The sequence below is a fragment of the Sminthopsis crassicaudata genome, chromosome 4 (assembly GCF_048593235.1).
Source record: "Sminthopsis crassicaudata isolate SCR6 chromosome 4, ASM4859323v1, whole genome shotgun sequence".
Classification (NCBI taxonomy): Eukaryota; Metazoa; Chordata; class Mammalia; order Dasyuromorphia; family Dasyuridae; genus Sminthopsis; species Sminthopsis crassicaudata.
The window spans coordinates 410,823,876-410,846,944 of NC_133620.1; positions in this window are offsets into that span (position 1 = coordinate 410,823,876).

Genomic DNA, 23,069 nt, shown 5'->3' on the forward strand with positions numbered 1-23,069 from the left:
GGAGTTATAAGACCTGAGTTTAAATCTTGCCATTAGATACTTTCAGCAAATAATTGAATTTCTGGGCACCTCACTTTTCTTATTAGTAAAACAAAGAAATTGGGTTAGATGATATCCAAAGCCCTTATTAGCTTTAAATCCACGATAATAATTTTTGTGTATAACTGTACCTAGAAGCCAAAGAGTCCAAAGAAGAGGCATTTGTAATTGGCAGGTTCAAGAAGGACTTTAAATTAGGCTTTCACCCTTTGAAATAGACTGAGATGAAGGACAATTGGACCAAAATTTTGATTTCTATTTGGATGTCATGATGAGACATGGAACATTTGCTGAAAGGGCTAATAAACATTACACTGCTCCCAGGAACTGTGACTAGGTAAGCCCTAAATCTCCAAATACTTCCTCTGCCTCATAGCCAAACTTTTAATGGGAGGTAGAATAGGGATAGTTGAGTCAGTGGGTAGAATTCTGGGTAAGAATTGAGGAAGAATTGAGTCTAAATTCAGCTTCAGATACTTCCTAAGTATGTAACTTTGAATAAGACGCAAGTTTTGTTTGCCTTAATGTACCAAAGTCAAAGACAGTATCTTTGCCAAAACATAAATAACAACAAAATAACCAGCATGTGCTGGTACCTTAAGGAATCAAATTCTATTCTTTAAGTCAAGAAGACCTGAGTTTGATTATAGCCACAGGCATCTCCTTAAGTTCTAGGTATCTAATTCCTCTAAATCTCCCTCACAAGATTGTTAGGGGATAATTAATATAAAATGAAAGAACATATGAAAATGAGATAATATATGTAGACTGAATTGAAAATCTTAAGGCACTATGCTAATGCTAACTCTTAATATTATTTTAGGAGATTGAGCCAGTCTCCATCCCAATCACAAAGGGACCCTAGATGGTTATATTGTCCAGTCTCTCCCAAAAAGTCAGTGACCATCCCTTTTGTGCTTATGCATGAGTAGTGTCATGTATTATCTTCCATGCCACTGAACTGTTTTCTTTATTAGGGAATCTGTAAGAGTGGATATCTGGAAAATAGAACTTATTTCTGGTCCTAGGATGTATGCTTTGTGGTGGAGCCTCCTAGGCCCATCTTCAGAAGTCTTTTTACTTTGTAACTCTCTTAAGTGAGCTGGACATCATAACATAACATACAATATAACATTATGTTATATTGTCATAACATAAAATTGTTGACTTTCCAGAATATACATAGAAGTATAGCAGTTAAAAGGGGCTTCAGAGATTACTGGATCCAACTCTCATTTTACACATGAGACAATTGAAGAGAGGAAAAATAACTCTCCAATGTCACAAGCTAAGAGGTAGAGCTGAAATTTGAAAACAGGTTTTATATTTCCAAGTTCCCAATACTCAGCATGAATTCTGGCACCTATAGTGACTCTGGGGGCAACCTAATCTGAATAAATTGGTTTAAACATAGAGGCATAACCAGAAAAAAATCTGAATAAATTAACCAAATTTAAAGAATGGGGGCCTTTGACCCTGAAAATATTTTCATACAGGAGATGTGGACATCCCCTGACAGGAAATTTCTTGGAAAAAATGGCAATACACAGAAAAAAAATTTGGCAGCAGAGTTTTTATTAAAAAAAGTTTTTTTTTTTTAAAAACTTAACATAAATTTGAACCAATATGATAGCTACTAGAGAGATTTGTAGGGTCAGAAAAAATAAAAATAATGTCTCATCTTGATACAGCACTTATATGATTTCTTTGATAATGGTAAAGAAATTATTTCTGGCAAAACAGGTGGTAACTGTCTCAGTAGAATTAGTCTCAGAGAATTATTTGGAGAATTTGAAGGTTAAAAAAAAACCTACCTAGTATCACATAGCTAATATGGATGAGAAGTGGGATTTTAAACTGGGTCTCTTTCCTGACTCCAAAGCTGGTTCCTTTTTTGCCTAGGCTATCTGGTACACCATGCAGGATCCTGCTAAAAAAATTGTGTAGCGTTCAACCACCTGCTTTCTGATTTGTTCCTCACAACAACCTTGTGTACTAGACAGAGAGGCTATCATTATCTCCCACTTAGGATGAGAAAGGTTAATTGAGACCCAAGGTCACATAATAAGAAAGTGGAAGAGCAAAGCCTTAAATCTGGGCTCATATTTATTCTCAAGAGCAGCCACCCCCCAAGTGTATATGTGGGCTTTAAAGCCTTTTCCCTGGAGAGAATACGGGTCAGTCATTTGTATTGAAGTATGCAGAGGGCACCAGCGATGATAATGTCCCTTTTCTCTTTTGAAAAAAATTAAAATACATTCTCCCAACATCTTTCATAAGGAGAAAAAAAAAGCTTCTCTACAGGTGAAGGGTTTTAAGCTGATGCTTTTTGAATACAATTAACTATTGCTCTTCTTTGCAGGAGAACGGAATCTGGGTGCTCAACCATGTCATTAAACTTTGCTTGTGAGCTGCTTTTAGCTTTTGTCAGGGGAATTAAACTTAGGGTGGTGGCTAGTGCGATGGACTTGCCATCAGGGAAACCAGGGTTCAAATCTGGATTCAGACAGTTTATTAGCTGTGTGACTTGAGGCAAGTCACTTCTCTTAGGTCTTCAACTCCTTCAACCATAAAATTGATTTGGGGGACCCTAAGGTCCCTTCTAATATGCAATCTGTGTTCCTGTGATCCTTCTAAAGCTCAGCCTAGTGACAAATCTCATGTCCAAGAAAACTAGCTCTCTATCTTTGAGCAGTTATGGAAGGATATGATTATTCTGGAGGAAAAGCTCTCCATTAAATAGCATACATTTCCCCAGAATCCATTGCAGTAGATATTTGTTTAAAATGTCATACATTGGAAGCCTGCCTCTTTCCTGCAAGCACAAAGAGTGCGAAATATGTATGGACATTAAGTACATTATGGGACATATATTTTAGACTGCATTATGTTAATTTATTTTATTTATTTGTTACAAAAGGGTACTCAATTAGGGATCAGAAGGCATGGTGAAGGGCCATGCTTGCAAAAAAGAATGCAGTATCTAAAGAAGTTTTTTTTTATTCTAAACAAACAAAAAAAAAAAAAAAAGAAAGAAAGAAAGAAAGAAAGAAAGAAAATTCTATATATAAAGTAGAATAGAAGAGAATACGCGAGTCCATGAATTTCTGTTATGTACAACTTGATTTGTTTTAAAGAACATAATAAACTCAACATGCTACTTTCAAAGCTGTCCTGCTTGTCTGTGTACAAGATTTTAGGAAAAAGCAATCAAATAAAGATTACCACACTGGAAAAAGATCTGCACCTTTACCTTTATACAAAATGCTACAAAGTGCTATTTTTAAAAGATTTGATTTTAGATGTAGTCTTTTCCATAGACAGTGAATTCTTCTGATCTCTGGACAGAGAGATTCACTGGTAAAAGCACTTAAAATATACCCAAATTCAAAACATCTATTTTCATGAAATTCAACAAATATGAGGATCCTGAGTGGAATTAATATGGGAAAAATAATGAGTAGGATTTACATTTACTTGGAGCGATATAAGAAACAACAAATCAATCCGTACTAAGTTCATTTAACTACATTTTTTTAAACATCTCTTCGCACTGGAATTGTGTAGCCTACAAAACAATTTATATTTTATCTGTACCATCTAATTAATTAAATGGCCCCAGAGTACCAGCCTCGCAAATCTCGTTAATGGCTGAATACTGAAATAAAGGCTGCTCACCCCGACTAGAATAATATTTGCATATCCCCACCTGTGATGGGTAATAAGTACCTGCCACAAATCAGAATTATGAATTTTGTACGCCTAACAAAACCGCAGGGGAAATTATACCTCAGACATTCCATAATAATTGCAGCTAAGCTGTTTAGCGCCATCCACTTATTCTGCCTGAAGTGTTTAAAGCAGCAACAGTTGTAAATGAATTCAGGCACACACACATTCTAGGGAATTTATTTTTTTTTTCAAAAAGTTTCTTTCTTTTGCCATATGTAATTATCTTTATGGAAGTATTCAACTTCAAGTTACAACCCATTCCTGTTCAAAATTGCCATTTTAAAAAATTGAATTTTCTTCATTAAAAAGAGAGAGGCTGCCCAAATAATATACCAGAGATAAAGTTGTTCTTGAAGCCAGGAAGACCTAAGTTCAAATCCAATTTCTGACCCATACTGGCTGAGTGATCCTGGCAAAGTAACAACCTCTTTTTGTAGCTCTCTGAGGATATAAATCACTAAAGTTTTATTTGTCCATTTACTATCCTACATGAACATTCTGGTAAGACGACATTTTAAATCCTAGAATCTTAGAGCTAGAGGAACCATAGAAATCATGCATATCAACCCCCCACCCTCAGAGATTTTCCTGAGGCCCAAAGATAACAAGTGAAATCCCTGAAATGACAGAATAGTGTTTGAATATTGATTCAGGTCTTCTAAACCCAAAGCTGGCTCTCTTTTTACTATGTCACATAATCAATTCTGCAATAATACCTGTGTACTAAAATGGTCAGGGATTGAAGATTTCTTTAAACTATTGGAGCTAATCAAATTACATTATAAACTGAGGTTAATTGAAATATGTTGTTAACTGAGAGTGAAAATCAACAAGATTGTTTAGGGAAAGGTTCATCTGGATGCCAGGAACTATCTCAAGAAATTTTGGTTAGGTACAAATACCTGTCTTTCAATCTTGTACCATTAGATATAAAAGACAAAAAATTTTCCATTTAACAAATGGACCATTAGTTAACAAAAAGATCTCATTATATTAGAGCAATTTCTTGAATTGAATAATATAGATTTTCAAATAAGGAAAATGTGCACTTCAACAAAAGTATAACAAAATTAATCTTATAAGCAGTAACATGGGGGCACGTCATATGAGGATGGGTTGAAGGATCCCATTTAGCATGAGGAAGAGAGAATTTAGAGAGGACTTGATAGCTTTGTTGAAGTATTTGAAGGACTGTCACATGGAAGAAGCATTAAAATTGTTTTGTAGAACAGAAAAACCAGGAGCAGCATAAAATGTGAGGCAGTCAACTAGCATTTATTAAGCACCTACCTTGTCCCAGGCAGGTAGCTAGGTGGTATCATAGAAAGAACATTGGGATTGAAATCAGAGTCATATGTATGAATTCAAATCTGAACTCAGGTATGCACTAGTTGTGTGACCCTGGGCAGATCGCAACCCCATCAGCCTCAGTTCCTCATCTATAAAATGAGTTGGAGAAGGAAATGGCAAACGACTTCACTATCTAGGCCAAGAAAATCCCAAATGGGGTCAAAAAGATTTAGATATGACAAAACAACTGAACAACAAAAGTGTTCCAGCACTTTGCTATGCACTGGGGATTCAAATAAACGCAAAAAATAATAGACACTTAGTCACTTAATATAATAATAATAAGTCACTGAAGTCACTTAAGAGCACTTAAAGAACTTACAATCTAATGAGAGAGACAGCATGATAAGTTCACTCAAATAAGAATATATCAGATATTAGCAGCAGAAAGAATTCCTTAGTATTAAGGCATATCAAAAAAGATTTTTCTTAAAAGAGATGCTTTTAGCTTTTAGGACTTAGAGGAGGATCCAGGTGAAATAGAGGAAAAGAGAGAATTTTCTAGTCATGGAGGATAGCAGGAGAAAATACCTGGAGTGTGGAGACAGAGGGAATGTCTTGTTTGAGGAGCAGCAAAACTAATGTCACCAGATCAAAGACTGAATAGGAAAGAATGCAAAGAAGGAGCTAGAGTGAAGCATAAAAACAAACAAACAAACAAAAAGGAAAGGTAGGAGAAGTGAGGCTGGCAAGGACATTTGAAGTTTCCTCTAAGGAAACAAAACAACTTTCTACTGATTAGAGCTAAAGATTTATATATAATGGGCTTCTGGAAAATAGTAGGGTTTCTTCACTGAAAGTTCCAATCAGAGACTGGACAATTACATGTTGGGGAGGTTGTTGAGAGTATTCTGGCTCCATTGTGCCTTCCAGTAGATTATTTAGTTTTCTAGATTTTATAATTCTGTGAAAAACATATACAATCTGTAATTTTAGCTTTCCAGGCATATGCCATATACTATATATATATATATATATATATATATATATATATATATATATATATATATATATAGATAGATAGATAGATAGATAGATCTATATATCTATATCTATATCTATATATCTATATCTATAGATATAGATATAGATATATAGATATATATCTGCCTTCTGAGTTTGCCTCAGTGCTGGAAACTTAAGGGTCCTAAAATATTACTGTATTAATAGAGATGTTCATGATGTCAAGCCATTGTTGCTGCTAAAAGCTGGTTGTTACATGTGAAGTTTTGAAGCAGAAAGTCTATGCTAGAAGGAGAGAAAGGGAGAAAGAGACGGGGGAGGAGGGAGGAAGAGAGGGAGAAACAGAGACAGAAAAAGGAGAGAGAGCAGATTCAGAGACAGAGACAAGGAAATCCAGGGATGTATTTTTGTACATATCTAAGAGTTCTATCACCTACTAAAAAAACTTTGTAAAGCAAGGGCATAGTAACAACTTTAAACTTGAGAGAACCAATTGCAAAATTTTCAGTGTGAATATATATACTTCAGACATCAAAAACTGCCACAAACTAGGGTTTAATTTATCATTTTGTTGATTGCCTAGGCTTAAAAATGTCTTACTAATGCAAATTCAACTTAAAATTGTCTATGGATACACTTTTTTTCCCCCTGGAAAGCCTAGTTGGTAGACATAGTATCTCTGGTCTGCTCCATAAATATATTTTGAGGTAAACAGGAATGCAAAATAAGATTCAGAAAATGAAATCAAGTACCTAGAAGTCCAAGTAACTCTAGGTTACTACTAGCTATTCCTGCTACTACCTACTATTATCACTACCACCATTACCTTTATTTCTACCATCTATATACTGGTATATTAAAAAAAACACTTTGAGATTTGCAAACATTTTACATCCATTATGCCATTTAAATCCCTTAATACCATGTAGACATTCGCTGCACAAGATTATTTAGAAAATAAAGAATAGGTATTCAGTGAATATGTGGGGAAGGCAAAAGTAACTATTTTCCAAAATGGCAATATATCAAGATATGCCAGATATCAACCCAATTAACCTTGCTTTTACTACCTGACACTGTTATAATTTCCTGAAAGATATCTGTTCATGGAACAAAAGGTTAATTCTACTCTGTGTGGTATTTAAATGGTTTTTCAGCCAAATTTCCAGAACTCTCTTGGAAATGACAGAGGATAAAGAAATCCCTACTTCCTCTTCTAAATCAAGGCCTTCCATTCCCAAAACAATCTATTCTTCCAGGAGTAAATATTCTCTTTAGCATATGAGATAGCAATTATATGTTGACCTATTTTGTGTCTCACTTGATGTTAATATGTTTCCAATGATTTAGTTCAATTAACATTTAAGTACTTTCTGAACACTATGATCAATATTAGATGTACAAAAACTACAATGAAAATAGTCCCTGTCCCTAAAGAGCTTACTTATATATTTTACTGGATGGCGTTGTATAATTCTGATAAATGAAATATTAAGATCTCAAAAGAATTGGAATTGGGGATGACCCAAAGGATAATAAGAAAGTTTAGATGAATAAATGGAGGCTATATAATAATATAAGTGAGGGTTAATGCAAGAGAAATGTTGCAAAAGGTATCATTGGAGAAATCTAATACTAAAAACAGGAAATGGGTCAGTCATGTATCAAGAATGAGGGATCATCAATATTCCATATATTCCATGGATGAGAGACATGGATAAGTTCTTTAATATTGAAGGAAACACCCACATAAATGAGATAATTCTATTAGCATATTAAATATCTCAAATATGTGAAGTAAATGAAATAAGCTTGACTGCTTTCCTTTATCTGTGGACTTCCTTAGATGACCAGGCTGAAGGAAAGAGGTGAAGAAATGTACTTCTTAGCCTGAGTATGTTCATGTATATCCTACTTCTTTTGCTATTGTATTCAGTCATTTCAATCATGTGAGGTTTTCTTAGAAAAGATGCTAAAGGAGTTGATTTGCCATTTCCTTCTCTAGCTTTTTTTACACACGAGGAAACAGGCAAATATGACTGAGTGACTTGCCCAGGATCAAGTACTAATAAGTATCAAAGGCTGTATTTGAACTCAGGCCTTCCTAACTTCAAGTCCAGTATTCCATCCACTATCCTACCTAGCTTCCATATCCTTCATTTTCCACCATCTGAAACTGAAACTGAGTCTGGAATATTTGTCAGAGTTATATTTTCACAGCCTGGCTCTTTCTACCTTTCCAACCTTCATATGCTTTCATTCCCTCCGCAAATTCTACAATCCATTCATTTTAGCCTAGTTGTTATATATTCTTATCTCCTATCTTCATGCCTTTTCATTGGCTGTATTCCCTGTCTGACATATTCTTTTAGTTTTTAGATTCCCTGACTTTTCCTTCCCTTAAGTATTGGCTCAAACTCTATCTTCCGCTAGAAGCCTTTCCACACCCTTCCCATCCTTTTTTCTGTATATATCTTTCTTGTGAATTAATTATTTTCATGTTTGCCTTATTTAAATGAGAGCTCATTGAAAGGAGGAGTTATTTTAAATTTTCATTTATTTGTGTTTTTTGCCTTTATATCCCCATTGCTTGGAATACAGGAAGCACTCAATAAATGCTTGACTGGCAGAGTGATTGATAGCACTTTACCAAAAGGAAGATCTGGGGTCAGGAAGTAAGTCTGTCTTATCTATTTCTTGCCTGCAAGCTTAGGCTGCAAGTCTAACAGCTTTCCCTGTGTTTGAGGAAAAGACTTTAAAAATAATTAAGATTTATATATTTTCGAAAGGGTGGGCAGGGTACAATGAGCCACCAGTAGGTGATTAAGTCAGGTTGTTCAAGGCTTCCTAGGATGACAGTAGTAGGCTGTGGGTTTTAGGGAGAAAGCTTATAGCCTATTACCATGATGAAGTGAAGTTTAAAATTACATTTTATATTTGTAAAGGACTAACAGCCAAGGTCCCTATGGATTGTCAAATACTACATAAAGTGCTATAAAAACCAAGCCATAATCTCTCACTAACTTACACATTAGCCTCAGGCAGTAAAGATGGTTTTTATTGGAACCAGATTTTGTGAGGAGAGGGGAAAAAAAAAAGTTATGCACAGTTGGTCTTGGGTTCTTCATACACTTTGCTTTTTTCTGGCATTAACACAGCATATTCTGAGAGATTAAGGAAACTTGTCTCCCAGCTCTTCGAATGTACTTGAAAGGAAGCAAAGTAAAGAAGGATTTGCTCTAAAGAAAGGTCTTAATTCTTTTTCTGTACAGGGGCCCTATTTCATCCCAGACATTGATAAGGAAGGAAACCGGAAAAAAAAGGAAAGATTCTAAAGTTAGCATTTTGTAGCAAGACCATTTAATGGTCTAGATAGCTTTTTCTTTCTATCCCCAGACTTCTTGTGCCTTTTGAATACCTGTGGTACTTATGTAATCAGTCCCCATTAGTGACCCCCTTTGAGATTGGATTAAGTAGGTTGGATTTTTTTAAAAAAGACCAAAAAAATTCAGATTCTAAACCAAGAAGAATAAACATTTTGAGTAAAGAAGTGCAAAATTATATAGTTCCTATTGCCAGTCAATCGTTTGGTCAACTAGTATTTATTAAGCACCTACTATATATCAGGCATTATGTTGAACTCTGCATATACAAAGAAAGGGAAAAAAAATATTCACTCCCAAGAAGCTCAGTTTAGTGGGTGAGATAAACATGTAAACAACTATGCAGTTCAAGTAAGATAGATTGTAAGATAAATTGGAGTGTTTCAGAAGGAAGGCACTGAGTTTAAGGAAAATTGGCAAAGTCTTCTCACAGAAGGTAGAGACTTTATCTGATACTTGAAAGAAAAAAAGAAAAGGAGCCAAGAAGCAGAGGGAAAACAGGAAAAAGGGAAAGGGGGAAAAATAAAAAGAAAAAACATTCCAGGCATTGGGGACAGACAGTGAAAACATCTGGTGTTTAGAGAGAGAATGTCAGGATCAAAGCACAGGAAGGAGGCCAATGTCACTGAGTTGAAGAATATGAGCAAGAAAAAGGTATAAGGAGACTAAAAACATGAGAAAGTGAAATGTTATGAAGAGCTATAGAAGCTAGAGGATTTTATATTTCATTTTGGAGGTGATAGAAGTCACTGAGGTTTATTGAGTAGGAGGGTAATATGGTCAGATCTATACTTTAGGATAATCATTTTGACAACTGAATGGAGGGTGGACTGGAGTGGGGAGAGATTTGAGGTAAAAAATCTTCATAGAAGACTATTTCAATAGTCCAGGGATGAGGTGATGAAAGCCTGCCCCTGAGTTATGGCAGTGTCAGAGGGACCTTCTATGTGAGATATTACTATGGTAAAATAGACAGGACTTGGCCACACATTGGATATAGAGGGTTAGAGAGACTGGGGAATCAGAGATGATACTTAGGCATTGAGCCTAAAAGATAATGGTACCTTTGAGAGCAGGAAGAAGGTTAGGGAGAATAGAAGGATATTTTTTAGTTTGAGAAATATCAAATTGAAAATGTGTACAGAATGTGTGCACATGTGCATGTGTACATGTGTGTGTAAGGAGAGACAGACAGAAACAGAGGCAGATACAGAAACTGACAGATAGATAGACACAGAGAGAAAGTGAGAGAGAAACTGAGATAGAGAAAAATAAAGATAGAGACACACGGAGACACAGAAGAAAGAGATAGAGACAGAGAGAAAAAAACATACAAAGAGACAGACAAAGAAATGGAGAGGGACAGACCCACAGACAGATGGACAGACAGAGAGATACAGAGAGACAGAGACAGAAAACTATGAATAATAGCTAAAAGCTTCAGTACCTGAGGCGAGCAGTGATTTCTACTCTATAGGCTGAAAGTGAGGAGAGATAATTGGACAGAACAGTTTCTATCACTGGAAAAGTGAATTTAAACTGTTGTGTCCTTTTCATACTGTGTTGAGGAAGCAGAGATAATAGAATAGAGACTTGACTAGCTGTTTCCCTTGAGGATATGAAAGGTAGCCATCTGTGCAGGGAACATTTGTTGCTTGATTTAATTCCTTGTCATTACTTTATGTTTCTTCTAGGGTAAATGAATGAATGAGTAAATGAATGAATGAATGAATGAATGCAAAACTATTTACTAAAAACTTATTATGTGGCAAGCACAATGTTAAATGCTAAAGAACAACATTTAATGAGACAGATTCTGACTTTAAGAAGTTTATATTCTAAATAGTATATATGTGGAAGAGCCTGTTTGGATAATTACAGGAGAAGTAAAGTTATCTATAGAACAATCAGTTGTTATGACCTTCCAAATAAACATTGATAGTAGGATAATATCCGTTTGGTTATTGAGCCTAGGAGAAAAGATGGATCAAAGTAGAGAATGTATTTGGATTTTTTTTCACATTTTTATTAAAGCTTTTTTAATTTTTAAAACATATGCATGGACAATTTTTCAACATTAACTCTTGCAAAACCTTTGTTCCAATTATTTTTCCCCTTTCCCCTCCTTCCTCCCCCAGAGGGCAAGTAATTCAATATTTGTTAAACATGGTAAAATATATGTTAAATCCAATATATGCATATATATTTATGCAATTATCTTGCTGCATAAGAAAAATCAAATCAAAAAGTAAAGAAATGAGAAAAAATGAAACGCAAACAACAACAAAAAGAGTGAAAATGCTATGTTGTGATTCCCCACTCAATTCCCACAGTCCTCTCTTTGGGTATAGATGAGTTTCTTTATCACAAGATCATTGGAATTGACTTGAATCATCTCATTGATGAAAAGAGCCACTTCCATCAGAATTAATCATCATATAATTTTCTTATTGCCATGTGCAATGATCTTCTGGTTCTGCTCATTTCACTTAGTATCATTTCATGCAAGTCTCTCCAGGCCTTTCAAGAAATCGTCCTGCTGATCATTTCTTATGGAACAATAATATTCCATAATATTCATATACCATAACTTATTTGGCCATTCTCCAACTGATGGGCATCCAGTCAGTTGTAGAATGCATTTGTTGACAAAACAGCAAGATAGCTAAGGTGAACAGCTGGAATAGGAAGAGTGTTTTAGACTGGTAAGGGGCCAGCTACATATGATGGATTAATTGAGTTCATACTTATCAAGCAACATATCTTGGCCTAAAGTGGACGTTCTAAAACCGAGTGAATTAATGCTTCCAGGGACTGAGGAAATTTTTCAGTCCAGAGGTTCTGCAGGTGGAGAGAAATAGCAGCAGCAGCAGCAGCAGGCTGAAGGCTATGATGTACAACTAAATAAAATATAAAGCATGATCTGGTCCAGTTTTTTGGTACTGACTATTTAGAGTAGACTAGTTGATTTTGTACTCTTTAATCAGACAGCTTAACCAAAGAGCAAAAATCTAGAGCCATTTTGTTAAACATTTGATGCTTTGAACATACATGTCATCTGCCTTGCTCTGATAAAAACAGAAACATGATAAGGGCCCATGAGATTTAAATAAATATTAAATCAAAAAATACTTTATTCCTGGATGTATCTAAGATTTGTGGAGTTGAAGAAAACCCTGAGTCATATGAGAGCTGCTAAGTCAAATGTTTTCTTGTACTGTTCTAGTATGAATTAGTACTAAAAAAGTCCTAATCAAAGAAAAGTGACACAAAGATATACTAAATAAAGGATGAATTGTGTTCCAAAAGTAAGAGTCTTTGGGAAAAGAAATTTCATAGAATAAGCTGGTCATATAAAAATAAAAGCCTCAAAAAAGTTGATATGCAGCTCTGAAAACAATTTTTCCTCTTATTTATTTAAAGAATGTCAGAGTTAGGGGTGGGTATAAAGAGTCCATAGAATTTTAATTTTTTTAGTTGTTCATTTAAATCCATTAGTTAATCAGTTAGTGGCTACTATATGCCAGAAACTATGCTGAACTCTCAGGACACATATACTGAGAAACAGCCTCTGCTTTCCAGATGCTTACATTCTAACAGAAAGAAATATGCTTATGAGGAAGGACTGTCATTAAGGGATGAGAAGAAAAAGACTTATTGAGTTTTATATGTGGAATTCTATCTATCCTTTAAGGTCTAGCTCAAGTTGTCCTAGGAAGCATTTTTTAATTTTCATTGAATTATAGATTTTGACAACAGAAGGAATAATAGAAATCATCTAGTCCAATCCCCAATTTTACAGATTCTCTCCCAGAGGGAATAAATGACCTAAAGTAACAAGCTTACTAGTCTTATTTGGCATGGATATAAAATTAGGAAAAGTAGATCATGAAGAAAAAGTTAAGACTGATAGAATTATTGGAATACTACTAGTTTTTTCCTAGGGAACTTGAGGATAAGAATCTAGGTGTCCTAGTTTTTAATCAGAAAGTCTTTTCATTATATCCTGTAAAATGATTAAATAATAGAGATTCAAAAGTGCCATGAACCCAGGACTCTGCAAAGATTTGATAGGAGTTTTATTTTTCTCTCCTCTCTTCTCCTCTCCTTTCTCTCCTATTCTCTTCCCCCCCTTTTTTTTCAGCAAGAAATTGAGTTCATACTTACCCTCAAAAAATTCATGTTCTAGTTTGAAAAATCAAACTAAAATGGAAGAGGAAAAAATAAATAAAATAAAAATAAAATAAAATAAGTGCTAAACTAGGTAGGACTGATTTTTCAATCTGAATTAAGAGAAAGCATAGAGTTTAATGTCAGCTGCCCCCCTTAAGAGACCAGTTGCAGGTCTCTGATCAGAATGAGGAGATGTGTTTAATACCATTCTCTATCTCCAAAAGCAAAGACATGAACAGCCAAATGGTGTTAAACAAATTTCTAATGTGCAGTGACTCTCTTCAGTCTCTCCCTTTAGATTGGGGCTCAGTGTCTGTGTCCCTTGACCCACTGCTTCAGACTTAAGCTCTGCCTTTCTAGGTGTTTGCTTTTTTTTCTATTCCAATCCCATATAAAAAGAAGAGTTTCTGTTTATTGGTTCTCTGAATAATGGTTAGTTTATGGCTTTGGAAATAATAGAAATAGTTTTTGATGCATCTTTATTTCTGGCTTTTTAGGACTACTACCCATGTTCTCTTTCCTCAATAACAAAGGGCTAATACACATTCTCTGCTACAGTAAGCTGAGGTAGAAGGTAATCAGAGAAATACAAGATAATACTTACCACAAATAATTCGCACCTTTTTTAGAATTTTTCCTTTTATCTATCTTTACATATTTATACTGCCTGCAGATTGGTTAAGTATACAATTTTGGCCATTATCCAAGTTATTGGTTAAAAATTATGGAATAGCACTGGGCTAAGGATAGATTCATAAATCACATCATTAGGAACTTCCCTCCTCAGGACCATTTATCCAGAACTACAGAACAATCCAGATATCAATGGCCATTATTTAGCCTTTGCAGGAAAGGAATCTTACCTTTAATACATACAAGTGTTCATCCATCTTTTGCTTGAAGACTTTTCTTTCAAGGCAACTCCTTCCACTTGCTTGCAATTCAAAATTAACTTTTTTGCAAGTTCTACATATTGCTCCCAATTCTTCTCTCAAGGGTCCAAGAAAACATATCTAATAACAATTAGTCATTCAAAAAATTTCAAATAATAGTATTATTATCCAGCCTACAGCTTTCCATTTTGGCCACATGGATAACATGAAAAATATTGTCAAATGTTATGCCTATATCAATCTCAATCCTCTGATCTATCAGCTTAATAACCCAGTCATAAAAGGAAAGAAGATGAGTCTGAAATGATTTAGAATTGTTTCCCTTTTTAATTGCCCACAAGAGAGTAAGGGAGCCTAGCACTTATATATTACCATTAGGCATGTACCCCAAGGAGATTAAAGACAAAAGAGAACAATATTTTTTTCAGACAAGTTCGAACATTTCAAGCTACATTTTTAAGTTTAAAGTTATTAAACAAATCACAATGAAAAAAATGAAAAGGAGAACATAGCAGCCAGCCTCCAGTCCAGAGAGGATCCCTATCTCTGACCTGTGACTTGCCTAAGCAGAAATAAGCTTTACCTATTCTAAAAGGCAATGGATCAAAAACTAATTTACATTTTACACAGATGGAAACAAGTTTATTTAGTAACTATAGAAGATGTGCACTGCTAGAGGAGCAGGGAAAAATACACAGCTAAAGAGCTCTTGCATAATTTGGCCTGCAACAGTCTCAGGTTCTTTCAGAGTCTGAGGGTCCCCAGTCAATTTTCCATTGTGAATCACGGCTAATATTTGCTTATATAATGATGTCTCTGCTGCCATTTACTTCATTAGATCTTCCTCTGAATAAATGGTCAGCTTGAGGCCGAAGTCTTCCACTATCACAAAGTCCTCATCATCAGACTTTTGACTTAAATGATCAGGTCCTGCTTCATAGCTGTTCACCAGGATCAATGTTTATTTGCAAGAATATTTAAGCTGTAGATATACTCTGTTATATAAATAAATCAGGAACTAAATAAGTGTCCATTAATTGGCTAATAATTGAATTGTGAGATTTTCATGTAATGGAATATTATTACACTATAAGAAATAAAAAATAAAACTGGTTTAGAGAAATATGGACAGATTTCTGGGAACTGATTTAGGGTGAAATAGGAAGAACCAGGAGAATATTTTTCATTATGATCACAATCATGAGGAGAGACAACTCTGAAAGTCCTTGGGAATTTTGATAAGAAAAGATCTATCATGACTTCAGAAAACTGATTAAGCATGTCTTTGCTATAGAAGAGATAGAGTAGAAATATAGAATGAGATGTATATGGAAGATATTTTGATTTATGATTTTTTGATTATTTATATTTATTATAGGAGAGCTTCTACTGAGGGAAAGGGAGAGGTCAATTGGTAGGCAATGAACAGATATGAAAAAATGAGCATAGTTAAAACTTTTAAAATTTCACAGAGGAAAGAGATATAGTACAATAGGAATCAAAATATAACAATTTATTATTGCCTGAATAAACATGTCTGTCTCTCTGCCTCTATTGTTCTATCACTTATTATTCACTTTATTCTAAGAGAAAAAATAAGATATTTGTAAAGACATAACAAACCTTAAAATACTATTCAAATGCTAACTATTATTAACCATATTCACACACAAACATATAATTTAATAAGATAAAACATTGTATGTGGTAGAAGCTAGTAATTTCTTATGGGGCATTTTTTCCTATTTTCTTCATGTCTAGAGATATTTGTGATTATAGATGATTGATTTTTTTTAATTTTAAAAAATGCCACCTGGAATGTCACCAGAAAATAAAATAAAACTCATCAACTTATAGCTTGAAATCTGTGCTATTTTGCCATTTTATATAGTCTCCCATTTGCCTCCCATTCTATGGTTCTAGCTTCCATCTTCCTTGAATCTGTCTTTTACAAATGTAAGTTGCTTGATTCTTCCACATAGAATCTTAGACAATAGTCCCTTTTCTTTCTTCATCAGCAGAATGAGAAAGATTTTTGTTTTGTTTTTAGAATTTCATTCTTGAGAACTGCCCATTCCTTTTGAGCAAACTTTGATTATAGAATTTTAGGCCTTAGGACTCTCCCTAATCTTTCAGAGTCTTTTGAAGTACTTCCAAAATCCAAGGTACATGTAAGATGATACCCTAGCTCTCCTTTTCTTTACAATAAACTCAGAAGTGAAACGATTATTTTCTTCTAAAGTTCTCATCATTTTTATTTCAGCAATTTATCCACCTTTGTTGACCATAAGCAGATCCAGGATAGTAGTTTCGTTTGTCATTCCTCAACCTTTTGAAGAAAGAAATGATCTTTTGTAGAAGTAAAAAATTTATTGGTTGTTCTGCTTTTGACAGAGAACAAATTCTGGCTGATGTCTACACAATTGAAATCACTAATACCTACTAAATCAAATCTTGTGCCAGCTTTGTGATCTGTTTCCCAAATTCCTCATCCATTTTCTTTGGCCATATGGCATGGAATATATTCCCACAGTGTTATCAGTTATTTTTATTATCCAGACAGGCAATGGTCTGTATATCTGTCATCAGAAAACCAAAATTTGTTATTTTGGAGAGGATTGTTTCCAGACTAGCTTGTTGTCCAATCGTTTTTCAGTCATTTCTGACTTTCCATGACCCCATTTGGGGTTTTCTTGGCAAAGATACTAGAATGGTTTGCCATTTCCTTCTCCAGCTCACTTTATAGATGAAGAAACTGAGGCAATTAATGTTAAGTAATTTATCCAGAGTCACACAGGTAGGAAGGATCTGAGACCAGATTTGAACTCAGGAAAATGAGTCCTTCTGACTTCAGGCCTGGAACTCTATTTACTGGGCTACTTAGCTGCCCTGCAGATTTGCTGCACAGTGACAAAATTTTCAATCAAAGCAATTAATGTAAAGCATCTATAAATGCAAATAGGAGTTTAAAATTACAAAAGGGAAAGGGAAACTCATTGAGAGCATCATAGGCCTTTAGAGAAGTGAAGAATTCTTTTTTTATTATTAGCAATATCATTAATATTGACCTTCATTATTGTATCATGGAGCTGGTCTTGGGTTCTCAAACGCTATACCAGCAATGTATCAAGATCCCTACAAATAAAATAGAGAGACTTTCATTATAGACTTCATAATGAACCAAATGATGAACTAAGCTAAGTTTTGAGAAGCTCATCACCAGAGGATTGGCTGCTGTTTGATAAATGATTTTGGCTATGGCAACCATTTTCCCCCTTTAGGCCAAAGAATCTTGTGATCCTTTGTCACTGGAGTAAATACGCTGATAAAATCGTGAGACCTTATAATAGAGTTATAGAAATTGATCCTAGGATTTCAGTGATATAGGAAACTCCTGTATAAGGAATCTCCTTTTGCCAGTGCTTATCTATAATTTTCTTCTACTTAGGGAGTTGCCTGGGGCAATGAGAGGGTAAGGGGCCAACTTAGGTTTTCCAGTGTGGTCTGGGGTGTGACTGGAACTCAACCTATTTTCATTATTGATGAAATTTTGATTATTCCTCTTGATTTCAAGAGGATATCCCACAGGCACTTCAAAATCAACATATCCAAAACAGAATTCATTGTCTTTCTCTCAAAATCCAACCTTCTAACTTCCCTATATCTAGGATACCACCAACTTTCCAGCAACTCAGATTTTCAACACATGAGACTATGTCCATTATTTTTACATTTCACTTGGTATTCATTATCAGAGGATCAAATTTATCTAGACATCTTGTAGGAGTAGCATATGTATGGCAAAGTGATTTATTTCAGGAAGACCTTTAAGTCTAAAATCTGACCCACTAAATCATAAAAATAATAAATAAATAGTAAAGTGACATTATATATATTTTTGGACCTGTAAGTTAATTGTATCACTGCAAACATTATCTGCAAAATCTGGTCCTTTCTCTTCCATGTTTTCATTAATGGCATCCTTGATATGTCAAAGATTATGTAAAGATGAAAAAAATTGCTTACAGTGAAGCAGACCAGATAATGTGATAGCTATAGACTTCTATCATCTACAGCATTTACTTTGAACAGATTATCTGTTTCATGATTTGCCCAGGCTTCTACTCACAAACTCTGCCTTGAAAAATCTGCTACACATAAGTGATACCTATCCTTTGTCATATGTAATTGGCTGTAATTCTGTTAACTCTTTATAACTGTTATGATTACCGAATTTAGAACATAATAGGGGCCTAATAAATGCACATTTTATTCTAGACAACATGACTGAGACAGAGAGAAGACATGAGGGAATTAGAAACACATGGCCATCTCATCTAGACAATGCTGAACGTGATGATCATGAATGCAAAAACAAGGAATAGGATCACATTATTCTGTCATTTTAAACCTAATTAGATCAATACTATGCCCTTTTCTGAACAATTCTACTTGGATATATTTGCCCAATTCCTTATACCTTTCCTCCTAAATGAGGATGGATAAGTAATTTGTTTTTACTGCTTTTTGCATGAAGAGCAATGTATTATAAAACTTGGGACTTAATACTCTTAAGTTCATCCTAAACACTAACACTATTACCTCCATGCCCAAATCTCTCATAGTTGTAACTGTCCCTAGACCTACTCTTGCTTCCACTGCTCACTCTGGACATGGTCAAAATGGATACTGTTGGGACTTGTTGGGTTTACTGAGTAGTTTAAGAGCATATGTTTCTGTTAGAGGACTGTCTGTTGCTAATGAGAATTTTCAAATGAGGAAATGCTCTCTGCCAATATAAGTAACATCTTCTAGTCTTTGAGAATTAACTAGAGTATTGGGAGTTTATGTGATTTGCTTGAATCAGAGTCACATAGCCATTATTTTTCAGAAGTGGACTTGAATTCAGATCTTCCTGCCTATAAGACCAGCTATCCATCCATGATACTATGCTGCCTTTTGGATTACTGCTAAGTCTATTATTTCTAAATGACCTTATTTGAACAACTAGCAAGTATTAGTTTTTTTTTTTTCACTAGCTCAAATCTAAACCTTAGCTGAATGTCTGAATGCTATGTGCAATATATATTTTTTTTAATTATAGCTTTTTATTTACCAGATATATTCATGGGTAATTTTACAGCATTGACAATTGCCAAACCTTTTGTTCCAATTTTTCCCCTCCTTCCCCCCACCTCCTCTCCCTGATGGCAGATTGACCAGTACATGTTAAATATGTTAAAGTATAAATTAAATACAATATATGTGTACATGTCCAAACAGTTATTTTGCTGTACAAAAAGAGTCAGACTTTGAAATAGTATACAATGTCTGTGAAGGAAATAAAAAATGTAGGAGGACAAAATTAGAGGGATTGGGAATTCTATGTAGTGGTTCATAGTCATCTTCCAAAGTTCTTTCGCTGGCTGTAGCTGGTTCAATTCATTACTGCTCTATTGGAACTGATTTGTTCATCTCACTGCTGAAGAGGGCCACGTCCATCAGAATACATCATCATACAGTATCGTTGTTGAGGTATATCATGATTTTCTGCTCATTTCACTCAGCATCAGTTCATGTAAGTGTCTCCAAGCCTCTCTGAAATCATCCTGCTTGTTGTTTCTTACAGAACAATAATATTCCATAATATTCATATACCATAACTTATTCAGCCATTCTCCAATTCATGGGCATCCACTTAGTTTCCAGTTTCTGGCCACTATAAATAGGGCTGCCACAAACGTTTTTGCAGTTATGTGAAATAGTCTTAAAGGTGAGTTCAGATAGAATACCACCTATGGCTTGATAAGATCATCACTGATGATCTCTTTACTATTTTGTAAACATTTTTTCAGTAATTTTATTTCCATTTCTTTCTTATTTTTCCTTTCATGAGGTTATTTGCAAAACAAATCCTCAATGTTTTCAAGAAGTGGGATTTTCAGTGTTCCATAGAAGTTTTTATTTATTGCATTTTTAGTTGATTTACCTTTGTAAGTAAAAAGCTGATGTATGTCTTTCCCATTTTTTAGCTGAAGTTCTTCCATGTTGGATCAAATTATCTTATTTTCTGATTCCTATTTTCTCCCAAATCATCATCCTTCCCTGGAGCCCTCTCTTTTGTCCATGACATTACTACTCTCAAAACTTACATCACTGATCTATGTGTCTAAGAATTATTAACTGGCTCTCTGAGAATGGGATCTAGTCCAATACCATGAGTTTCTTTGGTCAACTGCATTACATATATAAATATAAAATTAACTTTTTCATCTATGGCAAAAATACAATCTTCAATAAGATTGATAGGGTGATAATTCTTCATAACTTCATTTTAAACAGATACATTTTTATTATTTTTAAACTTTCCACAATAAGCTCAAGTTAATGTTTCTTCATCTATGAATTGAGCTGGAGAAAAATGGCAAACCATTCCTGTGTCTTTGTCAAGAAACCCCCAAATAGAGTCATAAAGAATTGGGTATGAATGAAAAACAATTGAACAACAACAAATTTCCATTCTGAAGTGTAGATATATGGAAAATCAGGGACTAAAAATTATTCTAAGGCAAGGAGAATCAAGCAGGTACTGAAGGTCTAAACAGACTGGCATCCATGAAGGTCAGTTTCATACATCAGGGAGGAGTGATAAAAGACAGAATAACCATCTAGGACTTCGAGGAACCATCAAGAACATCACAAATGAGATGGACTGAATTGAGTCTGGGTCAAAAGCTCTGTTCTGTTGCTCTGTTTTATGCTCCCTTTGAAACGGGGTATTTTGATCTCAAATTTGTTTGTAGTCAGAAGGCAGCTAGCAGATATTATAGGTAAATCATGTCCTAAGTAGGGCAGGAACAAAAATAAGAATATGTATTCCAGAGTAATTCATATTAGAATCTAAGCGCCTTTATCAAGGGGACATAGACCATATATAAATTCTAATCTATCTCTGCTTGTCTTATCCTCACTGAAGTTGGAAATTGATGTTTTATCCCCCTTCATATAAAAGCACTTTAAACAGATAAAATTGGTATTAATAATAATTATTAAAATTCACACACATCCATGTAATGTGTTAAGATTTTTTAAAAGAAGGTCAAAGAGCATGATATTGTCTTTATATTCTTTTTAGCCAAAGCTAATTATCCTATCCAACTTCTCTAAACCATTTAGGGGTAATAACTTGTTTTTTTAATGTTTTTAAAAACTCTTCAGTGTCCAGTCTAAGTGAGGTAGTATGACTTGGCAGCTTTCTACCTACTAAGTCATCATCATCATCATGACATCAAAATTATGTCGTTTAATTCTCACAATAACCTTATTAAGTAGGTAGTGCTATTATTACCATTTTATGGATGAGGAAATTGAGATAGAGGATTTCCCTAAGGTCACACAGTGGACAATCTGAAAAGAAATTTGGACTCAAATCTTACTGATTGTAGATCCAACACTTTATACACTGCACTGCCTAACTTATTTATCATTGTTCAGTCATTTTAGGAATATCTGATTCTTTGTAACCCTACTTGAGGTTTTCATGGTAAAGATACAGAAGTGGTTTGGCCATTTCCTTCTCCAACTCATTTTATAGATGAGGAAACTGAGGCAAACAGGATTAAGTGACTTGTCCAGGCTCACCCAGCTAGCATCTGAGGCTGGGTTTGAATTCAAGAAGAGGAGTCTTCCTGATTCTGATCTTGGCACTCAATTCACTGTCATGAACTGTCTGTGAAGGAGAACAGAAGGTACCAAGTTCAGGTTTTTCAGTAAGAGAAACAAGACAGGCTTTCACTCAGATCATCTGATTTCTGTCCTTTGCTATATATACCTCATTCTTTATAAAGTCATTTCCCACTCCCTCTAACATCGTAGAAGAATGTCCTTGCAGTAGCCATAGACTTTGAAGTAGAGTGACTTTTTAAACTTTGACAAGGGAAATCACTTGCCTGCTTTTTCAGCTTGCTTGCAGTGTCTCTAATCTCTTATTCAGTGGTTTTGCCAGACCTTTTAATATTCATTTTATTTGGATCAGAAATAGATGTTGATCCTATATATTTGCTTCTTCAGAACATTGTGTTTTCTGAAGGGAAAGAGAACATGGCTATCAGTAATTGGACCAGGTATGTGGGTGGGCAGGGCAATTGAACTGGGCCTGTGGGAGGGACGTCAGCCTATCTGGAATCCAACCAGATGCTGCTCTAGAAGCAAAGAGGAGAGGCGGCAATAGCGATTAAGTGAAAATAAAATAAGTATATGTTAATCGGTACTTGAATAGGATTTGGATTTCCTCTGATTAAAACAATTCCATTCCATTCTTCCAATTCAGCTCATGTCTGTTGCAAATCAGCCTTACATTTCTCTGGTGCCCACTTAAATTTAGTGACAAATTGCATGCATTCTGTCTATTTATATGCCATGTATCATATTTATTTTATAGCTTCAGATAGTGTTATGCATTTTCAATGGAGACAAGTTTTTTCAATCAAATTTAAAACACAGAATGTTTTTTCCTTCCCCCTTTGTCCTCCCTTCT